Source organism: Hibiscus syriacus, unplaced genomic scaffold (assembly GCF_006381635.1).
Source record: "Hibiscus syriacus cultivar Baekdansim isolate YM2019G1 unplaced genomic scaffold, ASM638163v2 tig00110597_pilon, whole genome shotgun sequence".
NCBI lineage: Eukaryota > Viridiplantae > Streptophyta > Magnoliopsida > Malvales > Malvaceae > Hibiscus > Hibiscus syriacus.
The window spans coordinates 1,710,478-1,726,002 of NW_024062795.1; the positions used below are offsets into that span (position 1 = coordinate 1,710,478).

The window sequence follows — 15,525 nt, forward strand, 5'->3', positions numbered from 1 at the left end:
AACCATCCTCATTTCCTTTCCCAACTATTTTTCAAATTAACATAAATATCAGGAAGAGCCCCGCCGGCAATATTTTGAAAATAAGTGGCAAAATAGTCTTTTTAACATTAAATTCGTAAAATGTTAAAATCCTCATATAAGTACGGTCGGTATCCGGTAATTAAAAACCTCAAAAATTCAAAATTTTGAGGGAAAATTGAATTCTCTACCTTCCAATCTTCTATTTTTTTTTAATTTTCTCTACATTTTCTCAGAAGCCAAACATACCTGTACATTGTCCTTCTACTCTATTGAAAGAGTACATACACTGAACTTCCTTTTAAGGCTTTTATTTAAAAGGATAAAACTTGGCTTTTACAGGCATTATAGTCTGTTTCTTCGTTAGTACTTTTAATTACTTGGAATGTGGAGCATTTTCTAGGGTTTAGAGATCAACGCTTTGAAGTGCTCACCTGGATTTGAAGTAACCATTTTCATTTTTCTTTTCAGGTAAGTGAAGAAAAGTTTGATATTTTTGCTTTTTATTTTCTATTTTCTTGCTAGCTTGGATCGCGTTTGATTTGGCATGTCGTTTGTTGTTTTCTAAGGCTTAATACTTATCTGTTTCATGAGAAAATAGAGAAATGAAGGGATGTTTCTAATTCTGACAATTATTTAATACGGCTTTGAAATTGTCATTAATTATCTATTTCATTATTATTTATATTTAAATTATTTTTATATTTTTAAGCAACCGAATGATAGGACCGTTTATGTAAAGGAATGGTGAAATTACATGAAGCTTGAGGATTTTGATTTAAGATTTGAAGGAATTTATGTTGATATTAGATAGGATTTAACTTTGCTGAAGGCTTTTATGATGCTGCGATGTTTCCAACTGGTTAATTACAATAAATTCTAGCTGTGATAGTTGATGCTTTAACCATCCTATAAGCTTTGAGCTTGTTAATGGTGACTGAGGATTGAAGAGCACTAGGGTCTATATCTTAAACAATGGTCCCCACCATTTGTATTGCCTGGATATGTCTTCAAGTGGGCTTGTATTAAAGCTAGATAGAACTTTTTTCTGAAAACTGAAAAAAAGTTTACCTTAATCGGAAGCCTTTTTATTCCTCTTAAAGCTCAAAACTCAGAGTTATGCACCACAAAAGAGAAGATGTCACAGAAAACAGGGGTTCCTCCTTCCCACCGGTTTACTAAATCTTTGCCTTTTGATTTTAGGTTCATGGGTTCTCCGACTTCTGATCGCATTGGATACGCTGATATAAATTTGGGAAACAATGGCGTAATCAAGTTGAGTTCCCTTGAAAAAGATGGTGATTCAGGGGCCAAGGCTGTTGACAGAGTTGAAAATGGTGTTGCTGATACTGAACAGGGAAATGAGGATTCACCATATAGTGGGAATGTTAAGCTGGTTGAAAACATGCCTTCTGTGGGCAATGAGGACTTGGACTCCGCAACAGCACCATTGCCTTCAGTATCAGAATCTAATATTGGACACAGGTGGAGTGACATAACTTCTTATGCTACAAAAAAGGTAACTTATGGCTATTGGTTTTACATTAGGTTAGCCCTCTTGGCTTCGACAAGATCTACACTTTGCTATGCTTATGTTAAATTTCATGCTGAACTGCTGACTGACTTAATCTTGCTGTTTCAGAAGGTTCAGTCTTGGTTTCAACTTCCAAATGGGAATTGGGAGCTGGGCAGAATGATATCAACTTCAGGAACGGAGTCTGTTATTTCGCTTCCTGCTGGGAAAGTAAGCATATATTAAGAAAGCATGGAGTATAAGTTCCTACATTAAGTAGATATGAATTTACTTGTATTTCAATTGTAGGTTTTAAAGGTGAACTCTGATAGTTTGATACCTGCAAATCCTGATATCCTTGATGGCGTGGATGATCTCATGCAACTTAGTTACTTGAATGAGCCATCAGTGTTGTTCAATCTCCAATATAGATACAATCAAGATATGATATATGTAAGAGCTCAAACTTGTTTTATATCAATTTCTAATATGCACCTAAAGGTAAGTGTTCCTCTAACACTGTTATTATTATAATCATACTCGATCTAGACAAAAGCAGGACCAGTTTTGGTTGCCATCAATCCTTTTAAGAAAGTTCCGTTATATGGCAATGATTACATTGAAGCATACAAGAGTAAATCCATTGAGAGTCCACATGTCTATGCAATTGCAGAAACAGCAATCCGGGAAATGACACGAGGTACTTTCTGTTTCTTAAAGTTGTTAGATTTGATTTTTATTTTTATCAACTTTGTTATTATCGGGAGTTTAAGTTTTTAATATGGTTCTTTGTTTTTTGGCAGATGAAGTAAATCAATCTATCATCATAAGGTTGGTATTCTTTCTCCTTTTTTTACAATCTCTGTTAACATGTTTTACATGGATTCCACAAGTTTTATTTTATGGGCATCCTATACAGATGCCTTATTTTTTAATTTTAATAATGGAAAACTTGTAACACTTTCTGTAGACAATTGTTGAATACAATAGTGTGCCTATAGAAGTAATCAGTTCCTCCTTTGGATTTAAAGATACTTTGTTATTTATCTCTGCTTTCTTTGGTGATAAGGATCAAATACTTTAAAAACTTCATTGCTTCTTAGATGTTGGGACTTTATGTAACACCCTCAACCCGTACCCGACCCGAATATGAGTCTGAGGTGTCATATTGACTTTTCAAACCTTGACTCTTGACAAAATTCAAAGAAAATTTAAAGCTTTCATTACAATAAAAGCGGTTTATTTGCATAAATCGACCAAAATAATCAAAATCGATCAGAGCATATTCAACTCAAATCAATTAGTACATGCCAACTATATTCAAAATAACCAAACACATTTAAATCATCTATTTTCTGATTTGAAATTTTGTAAGGGAGATGCTGACCTGTCTTTCTCCTCTTAGCTTCTTTTCTCCCTTCTGTAACCTACATGTGAAACAATCACACGCTAAGTCTATAACTTAGTGAGGCAAATACATATAATGTAAACTATAACTTGTAATCATGCATGAACTATTACTGCTATCACTTATACTTTTATTCATGTAACAAATTCCTATAGCACATAGGCACTATATCATTACATGTAAGAACATATACACACATATACTCATCATTTCCATCATTAGACTTATTTCCTTATCATTATTATTATTATTATTATCATTTATAACACTTAATACATATCCTCTTATCTCTAGCATTTTAACCATCATTTGACTCATTTAATCATACCATCCACATGTCATCATATAAATCATAAATACAATCCATAGCACAAAAGCATACAAGTCACATGTAATATGTTTGTTGTTATTTCTTTATTAGCCCATGTACACATGTGAGAACTATAGATATGTGAGTCTATAGAGATTGTGCACAAATGCTGTCACCACAACTCGTATAAATGCACCTAAGTGCCACGTAGAATTGCATCGAAGTGCCGCGTAGAATTGCACCGAAGTGCCATATAAAATGTCCCTAAGGACCACGTAGAAAATTCCTTAAGAATCATATACATATACAAAGGATCAAGTATGTGTCTCAAAAGACATCACACCTGTTCCAAGGAATACATATATATCCCGAAGGACCGCGTAGACCCTCGACTCTTGGCATGCCAACTATACTCCTAGCTCTCATGACACATAACATGGGCATTATTATCTCTGTCATTTCATATTCACACATTCATAACACTCATCTCTTATCGCATGTTTGATCTCTTATAATCATGTAATCACATAGCTCATGTCATTTCTTGTGAAATCATACATATCATGTAAGACATATCAGACATGTACACACAAATCACTTCCATATAATTCACATGATTTATTATCGTAGATCATATCACATTTCATACAATTTCACAAATCATTGTCATATATGGATATCACATTTGTACTTAATCACATAGATAATGTTATATAGCACTAAAATCCCACAGTTCCTATTTCGTAGCTTATGTATATTGTTCTTATATCTTTTTATAGACATGTAAACACCTAGATCATAATTCCTTAATTTATTGTACATAATCATATCATCATTTATATTCATAACCTCTAGCTCATATTTTGTTCTCTTATGCTTACATAGATTCTATAACATATATTGTAGCATACTAACATATATCACTTATATAAATTCATTTATATACAAATTTCTTATATTCTCTTAATTCAAGTTTACGTTACTCTTATAACCTTTTCCTATGACTTCATAGATCTTTACCATGTAATTTTTATATCATAGCTCATATAAGCACATCAATCTTTCTCATACAACTTATCTCCCATATGATTATCATTATTTATGTACAGATCTCCTAATTGATATTCTATTTTCATATTGTCCTATAAATCAATGCTAGTTAGTTTATCTCACTTTTCATTTAATACTATAAGTAAATTATATAGTTTCCATAACTTGACTCATGTAATTTATGTTTTGCTATTATATCTTCATCTAAACATATATTTACATGTTCATGATCACTTAACTTATTTTCTTTCTATGGTTATCACATACAACATTTACTATTATACATGATTCGTGCCTTTATAACTTATTTCACATATTCACACAGCTCATAAGGTTCACATATAGTTACATATTTTGTTCCCATATAACCCATATCATATAAATTTACACCTCATAACATATAATATGAACAAAGCATATACATATAATACAAACTTAATCATGCTTCTATTCATGCAAACATAAAATATTGGAAACAGACTTATCACAAGTCTAATTTCCATATAATAATATGCACAACCTAATAATATGCACTCACATTGGTCTCACTAAGTTCCAATCCACTTTTATGATTTCCGCTCTTTCGATCGAATCTTAACTTGATAATCGTTCTGGAACTTGTTCATGTTCGATATCTACATAATTGTACATTTTCAAGACAATTATTAGATACCTACATCTTGTAATTCGATACTAACAACTTAAACGAACTTAATAAACCAATATTCATTTCTTCCTTTAGGGGGGAATCGGTTCCCTTATGTGGGGGTATCGGTTCCCCATGACATTCTGTAAATTCTGGTTCGTTTGAGGGGGTATCGGTTCCCCTTGAATGGGTACCGATTCCCCTAGCCCAGAAATCACATTTTGAGCTCGAAAATCACTTCATTTTCAGCTCAACACTTCATACTTCACTCCCTTTAATATTCCTAACTTTCATACACATACTTAAACCAATAAATTTTCATTCAATATCTTTTTTACTTAAAAATCCACTCCTCCACATAGCATTCAAGAATCATACCAATTTTTTCATGTTATCCAAAATTAATTCTAACACTTATAACTTCTTACTCTTCCATATGACAAGTCAAATTCAACTTTTAAATCTATTTATATATCCTTATTCACAAATTCACTTATCCACTTCTTAACTTAAATCAACCATAACTTATTACTCTTTAAGTTTCCATGCTTCTTTTTGATTTCATACTCTTTCCTAGTGCTTCATTAACCAAAACTATGCTTGACTCTTAAGAATTAACCAAAAGAAAACCAACTCACCTTTTCTTAAGAGCTCCACGGTGAAGAAGAAAATGAAGAAGAGAAGAAAACTCTGGATGTTTTCTCACATTTCCCACGTTTATATCACTCAAAAAGGGAAGATAAAAAAATCTTTCCTACGAAAAGACCATTTTACCCCTTTAGTTAATCCATCTTACTATTTAATCCAAAATCCTTTACTTAAGTCCCTAAACTTTTAGCTTATTTCAGAATTGAGCACAAAGTTTCCAAAATTTACATTTTAGTCACTGACCCGGCTTTTGAAATGTTACAATTTAGGACCTGTTGAACATGCATGCAACTCTTTCTATAGCAAATACTTCTATTGAGTTGAGATACAATTAAGATAAAAATGGAGCACTGTTATTGAAGAATTATCTCTATCATTGCCACCTATTAAAGTTGATGCTCTGAGTTTTGACTCATTCTATGTTTAGCATGTCTAAGTTTGTGCGCGAATTTCTAAGTCTTTTGTACAGTTGCACTTAACCATGCTGGGTAGAATTCAGATCTTTCCTCTTTTTCTCCCTTTTGCAAGTTTCAAGAAGATTCTCATTATTTTTCTACTTTCGATTAGTCTAACTTATCTCTGTATAGACTATTTTTTATCTGTGCATGTGTAATATTTTGTTCATTGATTTGCATCTCTTTACTTTTTGGTAACTGTACTACTTTAATTCAGTTTGGCACATACCTTATATGGAATGTAAATTGTAAAGCCTTAAATTTCATAAGTTTAAATTACATTTTTAATAATTTGTATCATGAAACATCTGATCATAACCACAGAGCACGTTTCTGGAATTTTTTTATAGCTTTTGTTTGTTTTTTATCACATGTGTACATGCATGTAATGGTTTTGTTGCTATTTACTTGTAGCGGTGAGAGTGGAGCAGGAAAAACTGAGACAGCAAAAATAGCAATGCAATATTTGGCGGTTCTTGGTGGTGGGAGTGGAATAGAGTATGAAATATTGAAGACCAATCCTATCCTAGAGGCATTTGGGAATGCAAAAACATTAAGAAATGACAACTCAAGCCGCTTTGTATGTTCCATTTTCTTTCATGGCTATCAAAGTTTACCTTGGTTTACCATTTTGCATAGTATTTAAATTTACTGAAATTTGATTAGATTTCAGCTACTAATAATTTTGGTTAATATTTTTCAGGGAAAGTTGATTGAAATCCATTTTAGTGAAACTGGAAAAATATCTGGAGCCAAGATTCAAACTTGTAAGTGCATTTACTACTAGATCCTGAAATGACATTCATTTATTTGGGCATATTTATTTCTCCTTCGTGAAATGAGTGACTAACATCAAGTTTGAATTTGTTCTTCACATGGCAGTTCTACTAGAGAAGGTAATTTTTACACCACCTTGTTCCTATGTGCCATTGGATCTATTATTTTTCTGAAATACGTGTTTCTGATTTAATCTATTATATGAACAGTCTAGAGTGGTCCAATGTGCAGAGGGAGAAAGGTCTTACCATATATTTTATCAGCTTTGTGCTGGGGCTCCTCGTGCTCTCCGAGGCGAGTTTGTTATTATCTTTATCTTTCTTTAATCTAAAGTGCTTCCTCCTGGGAACAATTAGGGACTCAATTTTTGTTGCTTGGTTGCTTATGATTATATTCATCTTTGAGTTTGTCTTGGGGTATGCTTTTTTATGTCCAGTTGTAAATTAGAGGCTTCGACTGCGAAGGCCTGAAAATGTATATGTTAGAGTTTTGACTCTCCTAAATGTGGCATTTGAAAAGTATCCATGAGATAATAACTAGTTTAGTTGTTGTATTCCTTTTTTTGCTGTTAGCTTTTTGCGTTAATCTTCTTATTTGAAGAATCATGTTCTATCTTCTTATTAAATTATGTTCTTTGCCTTTGTTCATTCAATTATGGCCTACAGAGAAGCTAAATTTGAAGGACGTGAATGAGTATAAATATTTGAAGCAGAGTAATTGCTATTCTATTACTGGGGTTGATGATGCAGAACAATTTCACATTGTTAAGGTATTTGCTTGTTTATCGTGAATATCATCTCTGAATCATTTATGTTTTTCATGGTTCATACTTTAAAATTGAGAAAGTAATTGGCATATACTATTTGTGTATTATTTTAGGAAGCTTTGGATGTTGTCCATGTTAGCAAAGAAGACCAAGAGAGTGTATTCGCAATGCTTTCTGCTGTACTGTGGCTGGGAAATGTGTCATTCACCATGATTGATAATGAAAACCATGTTGAAGCTGTGGAAGATGAAAGTAAGAAATTTCCATAACCCACAATAAAAGATTGTTACTGCGTGGATTGGTTTCATGTTTATAAATTCTTCTTTTTTGTTATTATACCTCATGACCCTTCGGCCATATAGCCTTTACCCTACCCTCCTCCCTCAATCTCCTCTTCTTTCTGACAACCAACTTTACTTGGAGATGGAAAAATGAAAAGAGGCAAAGGTGAAATCCAAACTAAAGTTTAGTGATTTTAGATATTTTATTTTTATGGCAATATTTTGTGTCAGGGTCAAGGTTTAATGTCCTGTTTACTAGATTTCTCTTTTTTATTTGTTTCTATTTGTATTAGGCAGTTGTGTTTGCTTCTCATCTCTTTCCGTTTTAATGCTGCCTATATGCCTTCTTACATTTCCTATGTATTATCTCATCTGTTTCCGCTTATAATTGGTCTGCATTATTTTATTCATATTGCTTTTGATTGGTCTCCATCTAATCTGTGAATATACATCTACTTTTCAGGTTTAATCAATGTTGCCAAGTTGATTGGATGTGACACTGCAGACCTTAGTCTGGCTTTATCAACTCGTAAAATGCGAGTTGGTAATGATAATATGTCCAAAACCTAACACTCTCACAGGTCATAAACTAAGAATCCTTCTCCATACAAATACCATGCTATAATTTGTCTTATAGGTCATAAAAGTGTAAGCATTCTATTTTAGTTTAAGATAGAGAATGTAAAAGACGGTTTCTTCATCTAGAATTTCTCCATGTTTAAATTTTCAGTAACATTTCTGCATCTAATCTGTGAATATACATCTACTTTTCAGGTTTAATCAATGTTGCCAAGTTGATTGGATGTGACACTGCAGACCTTAGTCTGGCTTTATCAACTCGTAAAATGCGAGTTGGTAATGATAATATTGTCCAAAACCTAACACTCTCACAGGTCATAAACTAAGAATCCTTCTCCATACAAATACCATGCTATAATTTGTCTTATAGGTCATAAAAAGTGTAAGCATTCTATTTTAGTTTAAGATAGAGAATGTAAAAGACGGTTTCTTCAGATCTAGAATTTCTCCATGTTTAAATTTTCAGTAACATTTCTGTGATCTTTTTTCCTCATCATGGCCTGTTTGTTGGCTGGCTGGAAGAAGGTTTGAATTGCTTTGGTGCCAAGTATTGTGCTCTTTCTATTCTACCTTATATCCATATCTCTCTTCATATGAAGGAAATCCCTGAACTGATGCCATGATTATTGAAATTAATTTTGATATGACTGCTCCGTCATGTTTTGAAGTATCAAATTAACCAAATATGGCTGAACTTGAATGATCAGATTTGCAGTAGCGCTGTATATGCTTTCCCTAAATTAGCATGACATCTACAATTTCAAGATTTTACTCTTTCATTCTACTGGCCGAGTTTTGTTATTTCATTTAGCTTTGTGCTTCATGCATGACACTGTAGCTTAACAAAGTTTCTAAATCGCTTTCTTCTAATTCTTAATTAGGTATCAAAAGTTAAAGTTGTTCACTACCATGTCCTCCATTGTTTGTGGACCTCTCTGACTGATGATTATCCTAGATTCTAACCTTTTATAATTGAAGCGAGTTTATCTATATTCTCATAGTAAGACTTATTTAAATTCATAATAAAATTATTCTTTCATTTTCAGGCAATTGAGACAAGAGATGCCTTGGCTAAATCAATTTATGCTTGTTTGTTTGAGTGGCTGGTAGAGCAAATTAACAAATCACTTGCTGTTGGCAAGAGGCTAACAGGCAGATCTATCAGCATTCTTGATATTTATGGCTTTGAATCATTTGATGTATGTTTTAATAATGACTTTATTCTCTCTTTATGTCTCTATGGTTCCTCTTACATCCAAACTGAATTTCTTTTGTTATTCAACCAACCTTTTTTTCTTCTCTCAGAGAAATAGTTTTGAGCAGTTCTGCATTAATTATGCAAATGAAAGATTGCAGCAGCATTTTAATCGCCATTTATTCAAGTTGGAGCAGGAGGTAGCTTTGTTTTATGTTTCAGATGATTGGATTAAGAGTTCAGTTGATTGATCTGAGTTGTTATGGCATTTAGAACCTGACCGAAGCTTAATAGATTTCTTCAATCTTTTTGGTTCAGTATGTTTTGCACTGACTAACTAATATGGAACAGTGGCTATAAAGGATCATGAATTAGTATGAAGTAATGACAAATATTACAATTTTGTTTGCACATTCATTGGCAGGGAAGAGTTAGTGTAGTAAACTAGAAATGAAATGTTGAATCTTCAGTGATGATGGTTGAAACTACCTTTTTGCATAATTAATGATGACTGAAGTATGCAGTCAAAGTGAGGCCATGCATAAACTTTCTCTACCATGAACTAATGCAGAGAAGAATGCTGAAATATCATCTTGCTCTAGAAACACTCTTGAATATATATTTTTATAGAAGATAATAATATGTTGCTTTGCTTTTGCAATTTGCACCAGTCAGTTTTATTAGGGTATTAATGTGATTTAATCCGAACAAGACCTGTTAATTTCACAATTACTGATCCTTTTTCCCTTCTAGGAATATATTCAAGATGGAATTGATTGGACAAAAGTTGATTTTGATGACAACCAAGATTGTCTTCATCTTTTTGAAAAGGTAAGGGATTCATTTTAATGCTTCAACTTCATGATATTCTTTTCTTGTATGGGCATGGTTTAGGAAATAATGAAGTACTTTTGTACAAATGTCTTACCTTATGGTCTTGTGGAGGTTGTATTGCTTTTAGTGCTAGTCTGATCTTGTTGTTCGTCATCATGCCTGAAATAGTGATGTGCTTCTAGTACTGATATCTTTATTCTTTACAGCATCAATTTAAAAATGTGCTTCAAATCCTATGTTTTAAATTTGATGCAGAAACCTTTGGGATTATTGTCTTTGTTAAATGAGGAGTCCACTTTTCCTAATGGCACAGACTACACCTTTGCCAACAAGCTGAAGCAGCATTTGAATTCGAATCCTTGTTTTAGGGGAGAGCGAGAGAAAGCTTTCACTGTCTCTCATTTTGCCGGAGAGGTACTGTTTTTGTTGGTTGTCAATTTCATTATTCCTCTTTTGTGTTTCAAAGGTATTTGCGTGTCTCTTAGTTATTCATTGTTCAACATATTGGTGGTGGAAGAAAGATGTGTCACTTTTAGTTTTTACTAGATTTTCCTCTATGGGTTTTAACATAGTGATTATCATAATTATGATAATTAAAATGATAAAATTGGCCAAATTTTACAATTCATCTTTGTCCCAGTGCAGGTTACATATGACACAACTGGATTTTTAGAGAAGAACAGAGACTTACTACACCGGGATTCAATTCAACTACTGTCCTCAAGTTCATGCCACCTTCCTCAAGCATTTGCATCAAATATGCTTAACCAATCTGAAAAGCCTGTAGTTGGTCCTTTACATAAGGCTGGTGGTGCAGATTCTCAAAAGTTGAGTGTTGCAACTAAATTTAAGGTGAAGTTCTTTCCAAATTTCAAGTGTTCACTTCTATCAGTATGATCAATCTTCACGATGTAATAAGCATGAATATTTGAAAGAAGCTTCCATTGAATTAGAAGCACAAGTACATATGTGCCAATGATTTGTAATTTTTTCTGTTCATTCGATGTAATGGACAACAAATAGTTTTGATCTCCTTATCCTTGTGTATACCAATTCATTATTTGACCACCTTATGTCATTTTGTTGCTTTTGTGAAAATTGTTGATTCTTGCTCTAGGGTTCATGCACATCTTAAATCATAATTGGCCATTGTTTATGTTATTTTGAAGTTTCTTTTGTCCTCTTTTATTTCTTGTGTCAACTTTCTAGCCACACTAAATGAAATCTTTATCAATTTGGGATGGGTTGACCATTGTCTCAAATCTGATTCTTGCATCTGTTTTGTTGGTCTAAATTTAAATCTCATAGATTCACCTTTTATTGTGTTGCCTTTAAAACCTTTTCAATTAACACATAAATCTCTTAACTCTCATTTTCTGTCATAGAAAGACTAATTTCATTGCTTATTGGCATATGTACTTTTTCTTTTGCCTATGGTGATTCTTTAATATTAGTATGAAGTCTATCTGTGCTCAATGGAGGAATCTCATGAATTGTTTTAAAAGTTTTCTCTACTAGAAGTTAGATTTGATCTTTTTACCTTTTCTTAAGATATAAAATACCTAGCATCCATGGACGGGAGGGAATGGCAATCCCAGTGATTAGGGAGGTGTATAAGATTAATAATTGTGGTGTTTATCATCCTTGTTAGATTACTGTTTCTTGTATTATTTTTCTGTAAACTTACTCCATTGCCAGATGAAATATTGGTTTAGCATGTTTACATGTTTGGTGTATAAATGATTTCAATCTCTTTGTTTACATTGTCTTTGAGAAGCTAGTTATTTGTCCTTCAAAAAAAATTGTAGTGTATATAGTATTTTAAGTGTATTTCTGTTTGAATATTACGGTTAATGGTTAATTTATCCTCTATTACTTTTCTCATGTTACTCTCTATAGTACAGGGTCAACTCTTCCAACTAATGCAACGTCTAGAGAGCACTACTCCACATTTCATACGTTGTATAAAGCCCAACAACTTTCAGTCTCCTGGATCATATGAGCAAGGACTTGTTCTGCAGCAATTGAGATGTTGTGGAGTCCTAGAGGTTGTTCGTATATCACGGTTTGGCTTTCCCACAAGAATGTCCCATCAGAAGTTTGCCAGAAGGTATAGAAGAGGAAATTGTTCTCTTTGTCAAAGGCAGAAGCATTTACTTTTATTTTGTTTCTCTATTTTTGTGGCTTGAGAGTTAATATGTAGGTGTTATGCATCTGGTTCTTTTCCGTTTTTATCTTTTGGGTTTTGGCTGTTTTTGATTGGTGGTGATGGTTTGTTTGCACTTTTCCTCAGGTATGGCTTTCTTCTAGCGGAAAATTCTGCCTCGCAAGATCCACTTAGTGTTTCAGTTGCAATTCTTCATCAATTTAACATTTTGCCCGAGATGTATCAAGCTGGCTACACAAAATTGTTTTTCCGTACTGGGCAGGTACGCAAAGAATTTTGCCTGGAAACATTGCTATCAATGGTGTATCTCCTGATAGTAAAAAGATTAAATGTATTTGCAAAATTTATCTTCTTATCTTGATAAATTGTTATAATATTATTTATGCAGATTGGGATACTTGAAGATACAAGAAATAACACTCTTCATGGCATTTTACGTGCTCAAAGCTGCTTTAGAGGGTACCAAGCTCGCTGCCACTTTAAGGAGCTTCAAAGAGGAATTACCACCCTACAGTCATGTATTCCCGTTTTCTTTTTTTATTGCAAAATAAGAATTTTTCAAAACTTTATTTTCTTAAATCTCTTACTGCAGTTGTCAGAGGAGAAAAAACCAGGAAAGAATATGCAGTCTTACTGCAGAGACATAGAGCTGCCGTTATTATACAAAAGCAGATAAAAGACAGACATGCTAAGAGAACATTCAAGAACATTAGTGATGCATCGATTGTGATTCAATCAGGTATGCATTTAGGTTTTCTTTGTATGCATTTAGGTTTTCTTTCTCTACTTGAATTTTAAGTATAAACATGCAAAGCAATATACTGCTTTGTGTTTCTTCAAACTGATCTTCAGAACTGGAAATGGCCCAGGCTTCTGGTTGCCACGGTCGGGACAATTTAAGGATGGAGATGTTTTTGTATTTCAACCACTAGTTTTTTTATGTCAAGTATAAATACATCAAAGTGCCCTTCTTCTATAATTCATAAAAAAGTTAAAAAGGGATTGTTGGAAGACATTTAAAGTTTTATGTAATTGAATGCAGTCCATACGTGAATATGATAAATTTGGCTGTTAAAATTGGAAAGATATAGGAGTAATATACAAAGCGGATTTAGGTTAGACATACTTTCTTCTGTACAGTCGGTGTTTAAAAATCATGCCACTGAAAATGCATCTTAGACCATATAATGATGCTTGGAAATATTAAATGCCAACACTAACAGAAATTGGCATTGAATCTCAAGCCCCTCCAGTCTTCTTGTCCCCTGCCATATTTTTTCATTATGCAGTTCAGTCACTATGCTCAGAAAAATATTGGCCAATCTTGCAAAATAACATCATAAATAATGTTATTCCAAATAGTTTGCAGACCAATCTGTCATCAAGTTCTATGATCCTATTTTTGTCGTTGGTTTTTAACTGTTAATACGATCCTATTTTTGTTGTTGATTCTTTCTTTTAAATGTTTGTGTCGCTGACTTTTGATTGTTATTCTACCCCGGACCTTACATGTTAGAATTGATTGCTTTTAGTAAATTTCAACTTTTTCTTTGAAGACATGTGCTTTCATCTTTATATTATTTGTTTGAGAGTTGAGACACTATAATTTCTGATACAGGTGAATGAATCAGATGAAGTGCTGGTCAAGTCATCATTTCTTGCTGAACTTCAGCGCCGAGTTCTTAAAGCTGAGGCTGTTCTGAGGGAGAAAGAAGAGAAAACGACATCCTCCACCAGCGACTCCTACAATATGAGAACCGTTGGTCTGAATATGAGCTAAAAATGAAGTCCATGGAGAAGTGTGGCAGAATACAGGTGAATGAATCAGATGAATGCTGGTCAGTCATTTCTTGCTGAACTTCAGCGCCGAGTTCTTAAAGCTGAGGCTGTTCTGAGGGAGAAAGAAGAGAAAAACGACATCCTCCACCAGCGACTCCTACAATATGAGAACCGTTGGTCTGAATATGAGCTAAAAATGAAGTCCATGGAAGAAGTGTGGCAGAAACAAATGAGGTCGCTACAATCAAGTCTCTCCATTGCAAAGAAGAGCCTAGCAGTCGACGAGTCTGAGAGAAGTTCAGATGCATCAGCTAACACAAGTGACGATAGAGAATACTGCTGGGATGCAGGAAGCAACCTTAAGGTCCCCGAGAGCAATGGATTGAGACCAATGAGTACAGGTTTGAGTGTTATAAGCCGGTTGGCAGAGGAATTCGAGCAGAGGAGTCAAGTTTTCGGTGACGATGCAAAGTTCTTGGTGGAAGTAAAATCAGGCCAGGTAGACGCAAGCCTGAACCCGGATCGGGAACTTCAAAGGTTGAAGCATATGTTTGAAACATGGAAAAAGGATTATGCAGCGAGATTACGAGAAACAAAAGTGGTATTGAATAAACTAGGAAGTGAAGAAGGTGCACTTGACAAGGTGAAAAAGAAGTTCTGGGGCAGAAGGAACAGCACCAGGTACAATTAAGCCAACTTATTATAACTGCTAGTAGTTGGTCTATATTTGCTGTGTTGCTGTTAGCTGCATATTTCTATCGGTAACCAGGAATGATTTCATAGAGAAATTGCGAGAGATTTGTTTGTTATAGTGCATACCCAAATTTCAAATAGGAAGATAACTTATGTCCACAATGTTTGAGCATTTTCTATCGTTTGAAATGCTGAATGTCTGTATTATGATAAACCTCAGATTAATTGCCGTTGCCTATTTTGGTATTAACTAATAGTGTTTGTTTCCAAATTCTTCTTTTCATTATTGTTCGTCATATTTTTCATCAAACCCTAGAATTTGGCAACCAACAACCGCTAATGTTGCCAACCACCGGTCATCAGTTATTGTAAACCCCTAATTTAATTTCAAGATTTAAGAACAGTT

At 33.7% G+C, this 15,525-nt stretch overlaps 1 pseudogene; it reads left to right on the top strand.

The window, feature by feature from the left end:
• The first annotated feature begins 1,134 nt into the window (after positions 1–1,134).
• Positions 1,135–15,348, top strand: LOC120133985 (annotated as a pseudogene).
• The last annotated feature ends 177 nt before the right edge of the window (positions 15,349–15,525 follow it).